The sequence below is a fragment of the Cebus imitator genome, unplaced genomic scaffold, assembly GCF_001604975.1.
Source record: "Cebus imitator isolate Cc_AM_T3 unplaced genomic scaffold, Cebus_imitator-1.0 Scaffold274, whole genome shotgun sequence".
NCBI lineage: Eukaryota > Metazoa > Chordata > Mammalia > Primates > Cebidae > Cebus > Cebus imitator.
In genome coordinates this window covers 350,799-356,509 of record NW_016107589.1, presented here as the reverse complement: position 1 = coordinate 356,509, position 5,711 = coordinate 350,799, and the positions used below count along the sequence as shown (strand labels likewise).

General features: G+C 45.1%; 1 pseudogene; it reads left to right on the top strand.

The window, feature by feature from the left end:
• The first annotated feature begins 4,482 nt into the window (after positions 1 to 4,482).
• Positions 4,483 to 5,711, top strand: part of LOC108284295 — a 19,476-nt pseudogene continuing 18,247 nt past the window's right edge.

Sequence of the window (5,711 nt, the reverse complement as noted above, 5' to 3'; positions counted from 1 at the left end):
GTGTTAATATTTGTGTCTGAGTGTGGATGTGAATTGTGTGCGCGTGTGTGTGTGTGTGTTGGGGGGGGAGAAGCAGTAAAGATAAAAGCAGACAGAACAAAAAGAATCATATACAAGGTTGGTTAGATAATTGCCCTTGGATAGTCCACACATGAATACTCGAAAATTGACTGTTTATGCAATAGGTTGGCCATTACTCAATATTTCACAGCATTAGAATCAACATGTATACAGTGAAATACCTCTAGACTGACCATTTTTCCTCACGCTTTTGTACTTAGGGTATTTCATTTGGGCAATGGCACCTTTTCTGCAGGGTAAAAACCTCCTTTACTCAAAGCTCAGAATACAGTTTTGTGATCATTTCACCTAAGTAAGGGCGAGAGTTTCTCTTAGCATTATTTGCTTACAAAATATTTGAGTTTGTAAACAAGATCCCAAGGGGAATATTTATCCCACTCAAGAAAACAAGTTACTTTTACCTCTTTGAAGTATCTGTTTGCATTCCAACAATATGGTACTTATAAATCACTCCTTTCTAGCAATTTATTAAAGCAACTCTTAGAGGCAATACTTTTAAAAAATAGCAAGTCTATTTTTTCTTTAAATTTAAAAGCCTACAATGAGTTTTAATAGCTTATCTGGCTTAGTGATGTCTCTTCACTTATGATTATAATAACTTCTTGCATTTACTGAGTCCTCTTCATGCACCAGACACTGCATTAAATGCTTTACATGCATGCCTTCATTTGGTCCTCCCAGCCAAGAAGGTACTATTATTTTATAACTAAGGGGTAGAGAAGTAACTTAACCAGGGTCAGGAAGGTAAGAAGTTTCAGGGCAGAACTTAAGTTCGAGTTTTGGTCCAAAGTCCCATGCCTTACCCTCTATACTCAGTTGCATTTTTTTATATTTATTTATTTATTTATTTTTTTGAGTCAGAGTCTCACTCTGTCATCCAGGCTGGAGTGCAGTGGCACGATCTCAGCTCACCGCAACCTCCACCTCCTTCCTGGGTTCAAGCAATTCTCAAGCCTCAACCTCCTGTGTAGCTGGGATGACAGGCATGTGCCACAATGACCAACTTTTTTTTTTTTTGTATTTTTAGTAGAGTCCAGGTTTCACCATGTTGACTAGGCTGTCTTGAACTCCTCACCTCAAGTGATCCACATGCCTCAGCCTCCCAAAGTACTGGGATTATAGGTGTGTGCCACCATGCCCAGCCCATTTCTTTATATTTCACTGCCCAAAGATGTCAAAACATGCAGCATGCAGGTGCCTACAGAGGGCTGTCACCACAAAAACCTTGGCTCCTGGTTCAGACCCACCGTTAGGGCCAGTGCCTGGGAATTATGGGTCAGTCCAGCTCTGAGAGATTTTAATTCCTGTTGCTGGAACGAGGGGAATAAACCCAGCTCTGTTAGGCACTCAATCTCTTGGGATTTTTCAGTTCTCTCTGGCACAGTAGATTTTTTTCGTAGGGTCATCTCTGATAGAAGTATACCTGGGGCATTGGCATGAGGAAATCAATCAATGCAAAGCATATCATGAGGTATGTATTCAGCACCATGAGGATCAACTCAGTAAGAATAATTGCTCAGAAGGTTATAGGAAGAGTGTAGGACTTGGAGGAAGAGTGATGACCCTGCACTTGATCTGGAAGGGGTGGGGCAGAGGGGACAAGAAGAAAAGGAAGGTGATGGGAAGAGGTTGCAGAGGGGCATGCGGTATATGTGCAACTGGAGGAAGCAACTGGATGACTAATGGAGAGCAGCTTTATTACTTTGACTTTTTGAAATAAGAACCAGCTTATTAAGGTGGGGAGGGAACAGCCTGGGAATAAATTAATTGAGAAAGGAAATTAAAGCCATGATTTCTGCTCTGCTGACGAGCAGATGTCAGCTTGCCTCTAGCCTCTTGCTATATTCAGTGCTTTTCTAGAGATAAATGGTGGAGCTCAAAGAGGTTCCAACAGGGCCTGTGCTGAATACTTGAAGGCTCTGGGATATTTTGGTCATGAGAAAAGAGGGCTGGACGTTGAGGACCAGGCTTCTAGGCTCTGCGGATTGTTTTTTGTTTACATGAGCTATTTCACAATTACCAGTAGATTTAAGTGCAAAACTGAAGGGAGATCAGGTAAGCATTTATAAAAGAGGAAATAAAATGCTGGTATCCCTACCAAGATGACTCTAGGGAGAAAGGAAAGAGTTGGAAGCACCTTTGCCAAGCCATTGAGAGGCTAGCACTGGGGGCAGAGGGTGCTTGAAGCAATCCAGCCTTAAGGCACTCTCTTAGATGCAGCCAGGGCAGAGAGCAGGGGCGACAGGCAGTTCCAGCAATAACTGGCTGAGGAAGATAGAAAGGGAGGCTGGGTCAGTGACCTAGCCTGGGAAAGCAGCCTCTGTGCTGAAACGCGTTAGGAGTTCTCTGCCCTATAACCCAGCACTTTGGGAGGCCACGGCGGGAGGATTGCTTGAGCTCTGGAGCTCCAGACCAGCCTGGGCAACATAGGGCAATATAGATAGACCTCCTCTCTACTAAAAATAAAAAGTTAGGTGGGCGTGTTGGCATGCGCCTGTAGTCTCAGCTACTTGGGAAACTGAGGTGGAAGGAGGAAGGATTGCTTGAGCCCTGGAGGTGAAGGCTGCAGTGAGCTATAAGTATGTCCCTGTGCTCCAGCCTGGGCAACAGAGTGAGATCCTGTCTTAAAAAAAAAAAAATTTGTTTGTGAAGACTTACTCCCAGAAAGGGGAGACAGACAGAGTGTGCACCAGGATCCAGGCATCTTCAACATGGATGTTTTGGATTTTTTTTCTGCATCCAGACAAAGGAACTTATTTACTAGCAGCTGGCAGAAATGGGCAAAAATCACAACTTGATGCGTTAACCAAGGTCCGTAGCCTTTTTCAGGTGTGCACATCTAGCACAGGGAGCAGTTTTCCCCTGGGGTAGACCTTGCTGACTCAAGGTCTATACAACCTGAAAACCTGCCTCTGAAAGGCAAGATTGAGAGCCTGGGATAGGAAGAGAATTTAGATGGTACCATGAATGCCAGAAATCTCAGGCACAGGATTCTGATGAACCAGACAGTTGGATTCTCCTGTTGGACATGTGGTTCATAAATAATGCTGGAGGCAAATGCAATGGCTTACACTGTAATCCCAGCACTTTGGGAGGCCAAGGTGGGTGAATCACCTGAGGTCAGGAGTTCAAGACCAGCCTGGCCAACATGGTGAAACCCTTTCTACCAAAAATACAAAAATTAGTTGTTGGTGGTGGCATGTGCCTGTAATCCTAGTTATTCGGGAGGCTGAGGCAGGAGAATCGCTTGAACCCAGGAGGTGGAGGTTGCTGTGAGCTGAGATCGTGTCACTGCACTCCAGCCTGGGGGACAGAGTGAGACTTCATCTCTAAAACAAATAAATAAAGCTGGAATCAATGAAGTATGTATTGAACACTTTTTGGGGGTTAAATGGGGGATTTGAGAAAAACAAAGAGATATGAGACTGCTCTGACTCTTGAAGAAATTAACGTGTCTTCTGATGGGATGGGCCCCTTCCTCATGTCCCTTTCCCTTTTCACTGTTTTTACCTGTGTGATCATTTGCCTCTACACACTCTCTCCTCTTTTGCTTTTGCTTCCTTCCCTGGTTTCTTCCTGCTGCCTTTGGTCAATTTCTTTTCTTTTTTGAGACAGTCTTGCTTTGTCACCCAGGCTGGAGTGCAGTGGCATGAACATGACTCACTGCGGCCTCCTGGCTCAGGTGATTCTGCCTCAGCCTTCTCAGTAGCTGGGACCACAAGCACATGTCACCACACTCAGCTAATTTTTTTTTATTATTATTATTTGTAGAAATGAGGTCTTGCAGGCCGGGCGCGGTGGCTCACGCCTATAATCACAGCACTTTGGGAGGCCGAGGCAGGTGGATCACGAGGTCAAGAGATCGAGACCATCCTGGTCAACATGGTGAAACCCCGTCTCTATTAAAAATACAAAAATTAGCTGGGCATGGTGGTGCACTCCTGTAATCCCAGCTACTCAGGAGGCTGAGGCAGGAGAATTGCCTGAACCCAGGAGGCGGAGGTTGCGGTGAGCCGAGATTGCACCATTGCACTCCAGCCTGGGTAACAAGAGCAAAACTCTGTCTCAAAAAAAAAAAAGAAGGTCTTGCTATGATACCCAGGCCTGGTCTCCAACTCCTGCGCTCAAACTATCCTTTCACCTCAGCTTCCCGAAGTGCCGGGATTATAGGCATTAAGCCACCTCTCCCAGCCCCTTTGGTTATTTTCTCCTCTGAAGGTCTGGATGTCTTTGTTTTCTCTCTCCCACCTGGTCTTCCCTAACCTCTGGGCACTTTGTCGCTTGGTTTTCCCAACTTCTCCCCAGTCCTCAGGGGATGATAACCTCCAAGTTGCTATCAGGCTCCAGAGAAGGTTAAAATTCTGTGATCCTGCAAGTGTGTCTGGACTTGGATGGGCACACATGTCCCTGATTTTCCAGTTAGAAATTGCTGGAATGAGCTGTAAGGGAGGGAAAACTTTCCCCCTACTTTTTGAGATTCAACTATTGAGTCTATGAAATACACTGACAACAGGGAGATTAACAGGAGGAAAATTATACAAATTTATTGCATGCACCCGGCATTGCATGAAAGAAAAGTGAGTACCTCCAAACCCAGTGAGATGTAGAAGTTTCTGTGCCTTCTTCATAGTGGGCATGTGAGGGGAGATGTAGGCAACTTAGGGGACTGTAAATGATTTTGGGGCGAGATGAATGGACCCTCAGAAGAACAGGTGACATATAAGAGGGTCTGGGTATGAAGTGGGGCTCTAGTTTCCTCTCTGGGTTAGTCTTCCCTGGTTGATGAGATATCTGGGGAGGGGACTCATGACAGTGAAGTTCCTCTTGGAGGCTCTGTCCTTAGGCAGATGAGGGAAGTTCAGAGAAAGCCTCTCCCTGCATTTGCTGTTTCCCAAGTTTGACGCCCAAAGTATCATATTTTGGGGTGGCATTTTCTGAACTCCTTCAGAGCTAATCTGTCAGAAGGCAGGTGGAGCCCGGGTCAGAGGAATCTGAGCATGCCCACGTTACATAAAAGTTATGAGTCAACAAGCACATCTTGCTCCACTTTGTTTTCTTTTTTCTTTTTAGAGACAGGGTCTCACTCTGTCACCCAGGCTGGAGTGCAGAGGCACGATCATGGCTCACTGCAGACTCAATTTCCTGCCCTCCCTACTTTTTTAGTGTAATAGCTGAAAGATATGGAATGTGGACTTGATGAAGGGTGACTCATTAAAATTATAATAGCAATTAGGAACAAGCAGAAAAAGACCACAGGCAAGGACAGTTTCATGGGCAAGATCGTTATGTTTTCCCACATTTTATATTTGGCAAGCGTGTAGGAGGGATCAACATATCCAGACTCTACTCTCCAGCTATAACTTCAGTTTCAACAAAAACCTGAATCTGAAGCCCTTGACCCGGGCCCTCTTTCCATTTCCTGAGCACTAAGCCTCCTGTTGGTGCTCTTGGCATTGACGGCTTCAAGGTGAGGGTGAATGGGCTTGTGTTAGTGACTTTGTGGATGAAAGGACACCTGAATATTACTTGTGCAGCCTCAGCACTGCCTCAGGCATTAAAGGCTATGAAATCTGCACTGGTGTTTTGGTCAGGGAGTGGAGTTGTCTCAGATCACTTTTTTTTTTTTTTTT